Source organism: Gorilla gorilla, chromosome 13 (genome assembly GCF_029281585.2).
Source record: "Gorilla gorilla gorilla isolate KB3781 chromosome 13, NHGRI_mGorGor1-v2.1_pri, whole genome shotgun sequence".
NCBI classification, from domain to species: domain Eukaryota; kingdom Metazoa; phylum Chordata; class Mammalia; order Primates; family Hominidae; genus Gorilla; species Gorilla gorilla.
In genome coordinates this window covers 72,773,949-72,786,943 of record NC_073237.2, presented here as the reverse complement: position 1 = coordinate 72,786,943, position 12,995 = coordinate 72,773,949, and the positions used below count along the sequence as shown (strand labels likewise).

The 12,995-nt window shown below is 42.1% G+C and overlaps 1 long non-coding RNA gene across 1 annotated transcript in view; it reads right to left on the bottom strand.

Moving 5' to 3' along the window:
- Positions 1-12,995, bottom strand: part of LOC129524689 (uncharacterized) — a 97,734-nt gene that overhangs the window by 33,096 nt on the left and 51,643 nt on the right. The window contains exon 6 of the long non-coding RNA XR_010130240.1: positions 12,615-12,737. This is a non-coding gene — a long non-coding RNA (uncharacterized lncRNA). The remainder of the gene's footprint in view (positions 1-12,614; positions 12,738-12,995) is intronic.

Genomic DNA, 12,995 nt, shown 5'->3' with positions numbered 1-12,995 from the left:
GATCAAAAATATTATTGTTTCAACATATAATCAATGTTTCCATTATTTACTTATTTATTGAGATAAGAGTCTTGCCCTGTTGCCCAGGTTGGAGTGCAGTGATGTTACCATGGCTTACTGCAATCTTGACCTTCCCAGGCTCAGGTGATTCTCCTGCCTCAGCTTCCCAAGTTGCTGGGACTACACACATGTGCCTCCACACCTGGCTAATTTTTGTATTTTTTGTAGAGATGGGATTTTGCTATGTTGCCCAGGCTGATCTTGAACTTCTGGGCTCAAGTGATCCACCCTCCTCAGCCTCCCAAAGTGCTGTGATTACAGGTGTGAGCCACTGAGCCCAGCCTACAACATATAATCAATGTTTTAAAAAATCTTTTATAATTGTACCGAGCCTTCAGAATCTGGCATGTATTTCACACTTAACCCACATTTCAATTTAGAATAACCAGACTTAAAGAGTTCGGAAACCACATGTACTTAGTGGCTGCCGTATTGAGCAGTACAGCTCTAGAAACTAAATTTCCAGTCTAGTGCAAAGATGAGGGGAGGGGCAGGTCTTCTGCTGCAAGGCATTGAGAAGGAAGCTGGGAGTCTAATTGCTTCTTTATTTATTTATTTGAGACGGAGTCTCGCTGTGTCGCCCAGGCTGGAGTGCAGTGGTGAGATCTCGGCTCACTGCAAGCTCCACCTCCCAGGTTCACACCATTCTCCTGCCTCAGCCTCCCGAGTAGCAGGCGCCCGCCGCCACGCCCAGCTAATTTTTTGTAGTTTTTTTTCAGTAGAGACGGGGTTTCACATCTCTTGACCTCATGTTCCGCCCGCCTCGGCCTCCCAAAGTGCTGGGATTACAGGCGTGAGCCACCGCGCCCGGCCCTAACTGCTTCTTAAAAAGACTTTTGACTGACTCTGTTTTCCCATTTACCCTCATTTTAGAAATTCCTGGTGGCCCCAATTTCTGAGCATTTTTGTGGTTCTGTGGTGCAAATAGGATGGATGACTCACTTTCCCTCACTGCCAGCTTAGGTGTTGGCCTCACCGAATCTGCTGGGTCAGCTCACACTCATCCGTCAGCTTTCCATCTTTCCATTTTTCCTTGGTGTTTCCTCCACTCCAAGTCTCTTTGTCCTTATGGGTTTGTGCCTTAAAAAAAAAAAAAAAAATCGGCCAGGCACGGTGGCTTGCGCCTGTAATCCCAGCACTTTGGGAGGCAGAGGCAGGCGGATCACGAGGTCAGGAGATCGAGACCATCCCGGCTAACACAGTGAAACCCCGTCTCTACTAAAAATACAAAAAATTAGCCGGGCGTGGTGGCGGGCGCCTGTAGTCCCACCTACTCCGGAGGCTGACGCAGGAGAATGGCGTGAACCCGGGAAGCGGAGCTTGCAGTGAGCCAAGACTGCACCACTGCACTCCAGCCTAGGCGACAGAGTGAGACTCCGTCTCAAAAAAAAAAAAAAAAAAAACCATCCATTTTCATTTTATTGGAATGTTTGGAGAGAACAGAGATAAACATAGATGTTGAAACCACCATCTTTAACTGATCAGCAATAAGTTTTCCATATCAATGGAATATGATTATTTTTGTCTATAAATTTTTTGTGAGTCTGGTGTTTTGGTTTAAATCATCTGAAAACCCTATGTATGCAATAACTATTTCCTAAAGGAACAAATGCATGAATAATGAGATATCCAGGAGACTGACTTAATCCCCAAATGTCATCCAATCCAGTTAAAACCAGTGCCCAGAAAGCGACACCCTCTGGGTCACCCTTCAGGGAGCCTGTTTCCCCTTGCACTCCTTAGCTCAGCTCATTTCTCTCAGTTACTACTGAGCTAAGAAAGCCCCCAGAAATAGTTAAGAATTTTAAAGGCTCTTAGCAGCAAACCAAATGCAAGACGGAGCCATGAGTCAACTGTTCCACCTCCCTCAACCTCATCGCCCAACTGCCTGCTAGAACAGACCACTTCCTTGTAATACACACGCTCTTTCTCTAGCACGGAGATTTAGCTTAACTCTGCCTTCCCCCACCTTCAGCCTCATTTCTTCTTTTGAAAGGGCTGGGTTCCTTTTTGTGCTTTTTTTCTTGAATCTTAAAAATGAAGCCCAGGCCCCTTAGAACACAGAGCAATGTTAGAGTCCAGTATTTATGTGTAATCAGTGTAGGGCTAGTAGCTTTGAGGTTCTTTGTTGGTTTGGTTTTGTACTTACTAACGTATTATTCTAGAATCCAAGAATAAATGAAAAGCAATTTAAATATGTATTAGAGTATCTCATAAAAGCGCCAAAAATGAGATTTTATTCATAATATACAGAAAAAAAATCAAGTTCTTTCCTTTGTGCGTAAATGAAAGCCGGAGGAATCAAGAAATCTTCAGACCCAGAGATACCATTTAGTTAGCTTCTTTTACTGACACAGGGGATAGTTCAACTAGATTCCATACATATCTAGACAGTAGACAGTAAAGATAAGGGAAGCCCTAGAATCTCCTAAGTGTATCAGAACCCAGAGGTTATTTCTATAGATGAAATAAAGAGAAGTAAATTTGGAGGTGGGGATATGATCATAGGAGGAATCTTGCTGTTTCAAAGTTTACAGTAGTGAAATCAGCTAAACAGGCAAATTGAGTTAAATTGGAAGCTCTTCAACGCACTCCCCATCAGCTTACTGGGTTCTGGTCTCACAGGATCTAGCATGTTATGGCTGTGTACTGCCCCTACCTCCACCCAGGCATCCCATATATTATTTCCCCAGCACACATTTTCAGCTCTATGTATTGGGATATATTTTATTCACATCAAATTATTTTATTTTTATTTATTTGTTTATTTATTTTGAGATGGAGTCTCACTCTGTCACCCAGGCTGGAGTGCAGTGGCGTGATCTCGGCTCACTGCAAGCTCCGCCACCCAGGTTCACGCCATTCTCCTGCCTCAGCCTCCTGAGTAGCTGGGACTACAGGCACCCGCCACCATGCCCAGCTAATTTTTTGTATTTTTAGTAGAGACAGGGTTTCACCATGTTAGCCAGGACGGTCTGGATCTCCTGACCTCGTGATCCGCCTGCCTTGGCCTCCAAAAGTGTTGGGATTACAGGTGTGAGCCACTGCACTCGGCCTATTTTTTTATTTATTTATTTTTCAGACAAAGTCTCACTCTGTTGCCCAGGCTGGAGTGCAGTGGCGTGATGTCAGCTCACTGAAACCTCTACCTCCTGGGTTCAAGCGATTCTCCTGCCTCAGCCTCCCCAGTAGCTGGGATTACAAGTGCCTGCCACCACGCCCGGCTAATTTTAGTAGAGACTGGGGTTTCATCATGTTGGCCAGGCTGGTCTCAAACTCCTGAGCTCAAGTGATCCACCCGCCTTAGCCTCCCAAAGTGCTGGGATTACGGGCATGAGCCACTGCACCCAGCCTATTCACATCAATTTTTTAAGTCATAAAGATAATAGGATTGCCCTAATAAAAATTCCCATTACATTAATATTTCCTGACAAAATATTTTTCTTATAAAAATGTCACATTTGCCTAGATATTTAAAGTTTTCAAGACATTTCAAAACACCTTATCTTGCTTCCTTTGCACAACAACGTTATATATTTGGAGAAAGGTAGTCTTATCAGGCATCTTATTTGTTGATTAGTGTATTTCCTTATCACCCCATAATACAAAGGACTAGAGGTAGAACAACAATACTGCTGGAAAAGGTAGGGTCAGGACTGGACTCCGGGCTTCCTCACTTCTAGCTGGAGGCCCTGTCTCCTGAGGATCTTTATTACTTAGGCCTTTAGCTCCTTGCCCAGAGGTGGCCACCAAAATATACTTAAGCCAACTCTCCTGTCAACTTAAGTGCTGACTCAGGGTTGGTCGTGGTGATGATTTAGGGCTCAGAAGAAACATCATGTTTCTTTTCCTCTTTCTCCTTGTCTTTTTCCCTTTTCTACTGGAAGAATTCAGTCCTAATGTCATTCAACAGGGCAGAGAAAGTTGGTTACTCTGGAGTAGGGGTGGTGGCCCAGCATAGGTGTCTCCCCTGAACAGGGTGAGGAGGGTATTCATGATTGAGGACAGCCTGGTGTATCAGAGAGCCTAAGTAGACAAGAAGGGCTTCCAGGTAAGAGGGGTGCCTGTAGTGGGGGTGGGAACCCCAGCACGATGAGGAGGGAGGCCCCATGGAGAGACAGCCTAGCATAGGTGTAGAGTCCAAGGAAGATGCCCGCAAACTGGTATGGGGACCTGGAGACCCTGCTGGGTAAGGATGACACCGCCACAGCCGGGAGTGCCTTGTGTAGGGTGTCACAGCCCAAGGGGCCAAGGAGGGGAACTGCATGGCACATAGCCCTTGGGTAGGGAACCAGAACCCTGATGGGGTGAGGACGATGTCCACGCGGGGTCAGCAGCATGTCATGGACTGAGTCAAAGCAGGGTAAGGGCAGTTTCTGAGGGGTGGTGGTGGCAGGTCAGAGCAAGGACAGGGTAAGGAGGGTGTGTGAGGGGTAAGGGGGACAGTGGCTCTGATAGGAGACTGGCTTCCTACAGGGGGATTGAGCAAATAAGGAGACTTAAGGATAATGGGAGCCAGATTTCTTAACTGTTGGAGTTCAGAGTCACAGATGTGGAAAAAAGAAAACTGTTGGGGTGAACTTACAGTTTTCAATATAGATAGATTTAAAAATACAGATGACAATGTATATGTGTGTTGTATATATATGTGTGAAAGTATACATGTGTGAAAGTATATGTGTATATACTTTCACATATTTTTATGCAGCTATATACTTACATACATCCTCCAACTTTGTCTACTAAGAGAATCTCTCTTAGCAATAAACACAGCCCAGATTTCCTCTTCTAGATACCATTCTCCACTAAAAGAAACCAGGGGTTCTTGGAGAGATTTCAAGGATTCCAGGATTCAAGTCCTGATTCCAGGACTGAGGTAGGAAACTTGAGTATGAACCTTGTGTCAGAAAGCAAGGAAATGATAGAGATATATCAAAAGGACACAGAAACCAGCTTCATCATCAAAATGAATCACTGTTGTAATGGATTATAACTCCTTAAATAAAGTAGAAAACTATGAGTCCTAATAATGTTAGTATATGCATAAATGGAAGGTTTGAGGAAGAATGGAATATTTACATAGAACCTCCTTCATAAAATATGTATTAATGATAGCAGGAAAAATAGTAACTTCCTAATGGAGAAGAGAGGCAGACAGCACCTTAACCAATGATCAAAGTGAACAATCAGCAGTCATGGGAAAATTGAATTTGTGCACCCCCTGACAGGATCCAATAAAAAGTATTAAGGGTCCCTCCTGGCTAACACGGTGAAACCCTGTCTCTACTAAAAAATATTAAAAATCAGCCAGGCATGGTGGCGGGCACCTGTAGTCCCAGCTACTCAGGAGGCTGAAGCAGGAGAATGGCGTGAACCTGGGAGGCGGAGATTGTACTGAGCTGAGATCGCGCCACTGCACTCCAGCCTGGGCAACAGAGCGAGACTCCGTCTCAAAAAAAAAAAAAAAAGTATTAAGGGTCACTTGAGAAATTCCTGCCAAAGATGCATGAATTGAATGAATTGAGTCCCACATCAGACAAAGCCAAATTGAGTGACTTCTACAAAATAACTGGCCTGTAATCTTCAAAAGCACCCAAGTCAGAAAAGGCAAGGAAAGATAGAGAAACTAACCATTGCAGACAGAAGACTAAAATCATTGACAACTAAATGCAACAAAGGATTCTCAAGTGGATTCTTTAACTGTGATGGATTCACTGGACAACTGATGAAACTTGAATGCGGTCTGAGGATTAAATTGCTGTAATACAACAGTGTTAACTTGCATAGTTTAAAAACAGTATGGTTGTAAAAGAATGTCCTGTTTTTAGGAAACACACACTAACGTATCCAGGGGAGATACTTACTATCCAAGGTAGTCAACTTACTATCAACTGGTTCGAGGGAAAAATGTTCTTTGTACTGTTCTTACAAAGTGTCTGTAACTTTGAGATTGTTCAACATAATTTTTTTAAACAAAGTTAGTTGTCATTTTTAAGAACAACAACGAAAATAGAAAAGAACAAACAAACAAAAATATGTCACATCAAAAGATGCAACACAGCACAGGGAGATGTTAAGTGGTATGATTCATACATGGATTCTTTTCCCAGCAAACAAAATGCCCCATGCAGTAAACTACCCTCTCAGGTGGAGAATGAAGTAAAGCCGCACCTATTCCAAACAAGGCAACCAAAACGCTTTTCTTATTCCATGAGCACAGACAAATCCTAGAGAGAATGTGCAAAAGCACAAGAAAAACACATGGCCACATTTCCCATCTCATTATTATTATTATTATTACTTATTTGCTTTTGTTAATTTTTTTTCCCTTTCGTTTTTTCTTTCTTTCTTTCGTTTTTTTAACAAACCCTTGTGTCGAGGGCTGACTTTCAATAGATCGCATCGAATGAGCTGCTCTGCTAGGTAGGAAACCCCGACCCAGAAGCAGGTCGTCTACGAATGGTTTAGCGCCAGGTTCCCCAAGAACGTGCGTTGCGTGACGGGCGAGGGGGCGGCCGCCTTTCCGGCCGCACCCTGTTTCCCAGGAGGAAGGGCACTCCGCCCCGGACCCCGGTCCCGGCGCACGGCAGGGCGGCCCGCCGGCGGGGACAGGCGGGGGACCCCGGCTATCCGAGGCCAACCGAAGCTCCGCGGCGCTGCCCCATCTCATTATTATTGAAAAGGAATTTCTTCTATGTTTTTAAAAATAAATACCACTTTTTAAATGGTAAAATTGGTCTCCTTCTATTTAAAGAAAAATACCATCCCAATGAAAAGTTTTGCACTAGGAAAAAGTTTCCTCAAGGATAGCTTTGGAAAACAGAGGAAAACGAAACAAAATTGCACCACCCTGACACAGTGACTGTTATGAACTATTATGAGTCTTGTCTCCGTATTAAACAGCTGTAATCATAGCATGCCATTAGATTCCTTCTGTGTGCTGTGTGAAAGTAGCATAGTGGTTAAGCACAGGTTTTGAAACTGACTGACCAAGTTCCTCATCTGGCTTCGGCCACTGTATGTGACTTTAAGTTATTTTCCAAACTGCTATAAGCCTCAGTTTCCTCCTGTATCAAACAGGGACAATCTATTCCCTTATCTTGGGGTTTATGAGAGATTTAAATAAGATCATGGATGTAAAGTACTTAGCCTAGTATGTGGCATGTTTTATGTATTCAGTCAATACTTATTATTTTCTCGTGAGTACTTTTCCATGTTTTAAATAATCATCTGCTGTGGTCTGAATGTTGTGTCCTCCTAAAATTTGTATGTTGAAATACTAACTCCTATGCTGACGCATTAGGAGGTGGGGCATTTAGGGAGGTAATTAGGTCATGTGAGCAGGGCCCTCACAAATGGGATTAGTGCCCTTATAAAATAGGTCCAAGGGAGTTCATTTGCTCCTCCCACCATGGGAGGACACAATTAGAAGTTGCTGCTCTAAAAACTAGGAAGTAAGCCTCATCAGACACCAAATCTGCTGGCATCTTGATCTTGGAACCATAGCTCCCACTCAGCCACTCGATCATGAGGGTAAACAACCGATACTGTAATGTGTTGTGTTCAATACATGACATGAGATGTTTAACACTGTATTATAGATGGTTTTGTCCAACTGTAGGCTAACAAGAGTTCTGAGTATGGAAACATACTCAGGTAGGCTAGGCTAAGCTATGATGTTTGATAGGTTAGGTGTATTAATGCATTTTTGACTTATAATAGGTTTATCATTATAAGTCAAGGAAGTGGAGGAGCAACTGCTCTCTTGCCTACTGACCCTCCTTAGTAACATGGCTACTGGACTCTATCAGGTACTGGATGCAGGCAAGGCCCTGGCGGCATATAGGGTCCCATGGGTTGGACAACTGTTGGTACCACCGTGCAAGAGCACCCAGTAAGGACCAAGTAAAAAGGGGATCCTAACGAGAGCCTGGCCAGGTATTTGAACCAACACAAATGTGCCAGTTCTTCCTGAAGCCCAAGATGTGGAAAGGCTAGGCAATGGGTGGGTTGGGGTTTCCCTACCCCCCATCCTTTAAGAAGATGAGAGTGAGAGCACAGTGGGTGTGGTGGTGCACACCTGTAAACCCAGCACTTTGGGAGGCCAAGGCTGGCAGATCACTTGAAGTCAGGAGTTTGAGACCAGCCTGGGCAACATGGCAAGACCCCATCTGTACTAATAAAACAAAAATTAGCCGGGCGTAGTGGCACCTGCCTGTAATTCCAGCTACTCTAGTGACTGAGGCTCAAGAATCGCTTGAGCCTGGGAGGCAGAGGTTGCAATAAGCTGAGATCGCACCACTGCACTCCAGCCTGGGCGACAGAGTGAAAATCTGTCTCAGTAAATAAATAGAGTGACAGCAGAGAATCTTCCTCTGGGTTCCTCAGCAGGAACTGACACCCGACTGCCTTTGTACCACAGGAGAATAGAAGTAACGTTTTCTGCATGCCCTGCCATTTAGAGTACCCAAACCACTAGATCTTATCTCAAAGTGCCAACAAAGAAAACTACAACTCACCTGAGGGGCTGCATTTTTCTGAAGGAGCCAACCTTCAGAGGGAAGGTCAACACAAATGAATAGAACATATGCCCAGAGAAATAGCAGTGCTGCAGGAGGAAGACAGCATCTTGACTCTGGAAATAATAAGAGCATGAAGGATAGATTCAAGGGTAGCACACAGAGTGCTCTGTAGAGTGAAAGACCGAAAGACCATGATTTCGGAACAAAACAATTCAATAGATGAATGGAAGGACACTGTGGAGCCCAAACTGGAAGATCAAGTGCAAGAACACACACCTACCCCGATACAAACAATCTCCGTGCTTCTCTACACTTACGGGCTTCCCTTCTTTCTGCCACTCTGGCAGAAACATCTGTTCCTGTCTTAGGTCAACCCTGCCACTTGTGCGTTAGATACTCATTAGATACCTTTTCATCTAACAGAGGCATTGCTCCAACAGTTGTCTCCATCTGGCTATTGTACCATCTTTTTTTTTTTAGATGGAGTTTCACTCTTGTTGCCCAAGCTGGAGTACAATGGCACGACCTCAGCTCACTGCAACCTCCGCCTGCTGGATTCAAGCAATTCTCCTGCCTCAGCCTCTTGAATAGCTGGGATTACAGGCATGTGCCACCATGCCCAGCTAATTGTTTGTATTTTTAGTAGAAACAGGGTTTCACCATGTTAGCCAGGCTGGTCTCCAACTGCTGACCTCAGGTGATCTGCCCACCTCAGCCTCCCAAAGTGCTGGGATTACAGGCGTGAGCCACCACACCGGGCCTGTACCATCAATTTTTATCTCTCTACTGCATATGCTCTAATATTTCCCATCTTAAAAAAAAATTCTTCACTCATCCCTGCCAATTACTACCCCATTTCTTTGCTGTCCTTCAGAGTAGAACTACTCACTTTTCTATACAAATATTTCAAGGCAAACTCCAGAAGATCACAGTCTGTTTTACACTTGGTTCAGTGAAGTGTGTTTATAGTTTCTTCAAATAACAGATTTATTTAAGTGTTTTGAATATTCAGCATTCATTTAACTTCTTAACCTACCAGAATATCATTATATTTTGGTATTAAGATAATGATTTTAAAATTATTTGAAATCCAAATATTAATAATAAAAATAATAGGAAATGTTCTTAAAAGAAGAGAAAAAGTCCTTACTTCTCTCTTGAACCCAGTCCAATTAGATTTTCATTGTCACCATGGCAGCCAAACAGTCCTTAACTCTACTCATGACTTCCAGTTCAACTGACTCTACCTCTTAGCCACCCTCGACCTAATTGACACTTCTTTCTTTTTCTTTTCTTTTCTTTTCTCTTCTTTCTTTCTTTCTTTTTCTTCTCTCAGTCTCTCTCCCTCTCTCTCCCTCCCTCTCCCACCCTCCCTCTTTCTTTCTTTCTTTCTTTTCTTTCTCTCTCTCTCTGTCTCTCTTTCTTTCTCCTTCCTTCCTTCCTTCCTTCCTTCTTTCCTTCTTTCTTTCTGACAGAATCTTGCTCTGTCACCCAGGCTGGAGTGCAGTGGTACGATATTGGCTCACTCACTGCAGTCTCTGCCTCCCAGGTTCAAGTGATTCTCCTGCCTCAGCCTCCCAAGTAGTTGAGATTACAGGCATGTGTCACCATGCCCAGCTTATTTTTGTATTTTTAGTAGAGATGGGGTTTCACCATGTTGGCCAGGCCGGTCTCAAACTCCCGACCTCAAGTGATCCATCTGCTTCGGCCTCCCAAAGTGCTGGGATTACTGGCGTGAGCCCCTGTGCCTGGCCAATTCCCTTCTATATTAAGACTCATTCCTCAGGTCATCTCACACAGGATCATGACTTTAAATGCCATTTACTTGATGACTATTTCCAAATTTTTATCTCTAATCTATGCTTTTGTATTGAATTCCAGCTGAGAGATCCAGCTGCTTACTCAATATCCCCATTAGGTTATCTAATAGAAATCTCATATTTTACATGTTTAAAACAGAACTCTTGATTCTTCCCCCAAACTATTTCTCCTAAAGTTGTCTTAAACAAAAAATAAATTTCATTTTTCCAGTTTCTCAAGACAATAACTTTCAAGTTTTCCTTGACTCCTGTCTTTCTGTTTCACCACATTCAATCTAATGGCAAGTCCTCTTCATTCTAGCAGATCACCATTGCTCTACTCTCCACGATTGCTACGATCCAAATACCTTCATCCTTCAGCTAGATTATTAGACTAGATCTTTAACTGTACTACTAACTGTACTACCCACTTCTACCCTGACTCCCTTAGAGTCCAAGAACTTTCCAGAGCAATCTTTTCAAAATGTAATTCAGAGCTCTGAGAATTAATTTCGTCCTCTCACTCAGCCTCAAATATCAGATTGCTATTCTACCTTGAGGTCATAAAGTACTTTTTTTCAACTCTTGATAAAATGTAAACATAAAGGGTAAAATCACTCCTTTGGTGACCATCATGACTATGACATATGCAGAACCTCATTATTTGCTGTACATTCTCTTCAAAAATCTGAAGTGATGACTTACGATAAAAGAAATCCTGGCTGGGTGTGGTGGCTCATGCCTGTAATCCCAGCACTTTGGAAGGCTGAGGGAGGCAGATGACTTGAGGTCAGGAGTTCAAGACCAGCCTTGCCAACATGACAAAATCCTACCTCTACTAAAAATACAATAATTAGCTGGGTATGGTGGTGCACATGTGTAATTCCAGCTCCTCAGGAGGCCGAAGTGGGAGGATTACTTCTGCCAGAGAGACAGAGGTTACAGTAAGCCGAGATTGCACCCTTGCAGTCCAACCTAGGCTATAGAGCACGACCTTGTCTCAAAAAAAAAAAAAAAAAAGAAAAAAAAGAAATCCAGAAAATGTTGGGAAGCCATGGATTCAAATGAGCAACAAAAGCATAATCAATAGTAAAAAGGCAAATAAACTAATTAAAATGAGGTATTACATTTGAACTGACATTACTTCAAAGAAGACATACAAATGGCCAATATACACATGAAGAAATGCTCAACATCATTAGTCATTAGAATTCAGTGTTACTGAGAAAATACACATGTTTACCCATATCCCAATAAAAACCTTGAACTCTAACATTAAGGAGAATCTTATAGGCTTCCAGAAAGAATAACGAGTTACCTACAATGGGAAAAAAATATATTAGACAGGCATAGCATCAAACCTCACACCTAAAACACTGGAAACTAAAAAACAGTGACATATCCTCACACAATACTGAAAGAAAAGGACTGCTACCCAGAGATCCATACCCAGCCATTATTTCCTTAGTTGATGAGAGTGAAAGAAAATAAATACAAGAAGATGTAAGAGAGAGTAAATCATTATATTGGCAATGCACTCTATTTGAGGAAAATACTCAGGAAGAGACTAATGAAACATCAAGTTAATTAGAATATATTATAAATCTCAATATAAGAAAAGATAAAGAAGAGTGATTGGTAAGTAACGAACCTTTATGCATGTATGTATATACACATATTGCAGAGATGGAGAGATTCTGACTGAAGATAAGGTAAGTGTAAACAAGGGCTCTTGAAATGGAAGATTTATAAGAATAATTCAAATGACACTCTAGAATGAAAATACTCACATGATATCAGAAAAACCCTGGTGTTGAATATTGGGTCAGGGAAGAGAAGGAAAATATAAATTTTGAGAATTCACCAAGCCCATGAATTTCTAGCTGAATTTTATCTAACCTTTAGAGGACTGACAATACTACTTTTACTTAAATTACTATAAGTCATAGAAAAGGATGAAAAGCCCCCAATCCACTTTATAAAGGCAAAATAAACTGAATCAAAGCTGATAAAAATAAGACAAAATTGAAAATTGTAGACAGGCTCATGAATATAGATTCAAGAAATCTAAATAAAACATTTCTAATTAGAATCCAGTAACATATCAAAAAAAAAGATAGACCATGACTTCTTCCACGAAATTACGGGTGGTTCAGTACCGGAGAGTTTATCAGTATAATCTATTACACCATATTTTGAAGGAGGATGTATGATCATATCTTTAAGTACTTACCATTTATTTAGTAAAGCTGGACATGGTGGCATGCACCTGTAATCCCAGCTATACAGGAGGCTGAGGTGGGAGGATCATTTGAGCCAGGAGTTTGAGATGAGTCTGGGCAACAATAATGAGACCCTGTCAAAAAAAAAATTATTTGGTAAAATGGCAGCCATACCTAATGAATAAAATAAGAATTAAAGAAATTGTTTAATATAAAAGGCTATTTACCAAACCAATAGCCAATAGTATCCCAAAGCACAAAATGCTAAAGCCATTTTAATTGAACAGAAACTACACGGGAATGCTCACCATCATCATGACTAAACATTGGCTTGGAAGAGATCTCAATCACATTAACACAGCAATATTAAATAATTGACTAACGTTTGAAAA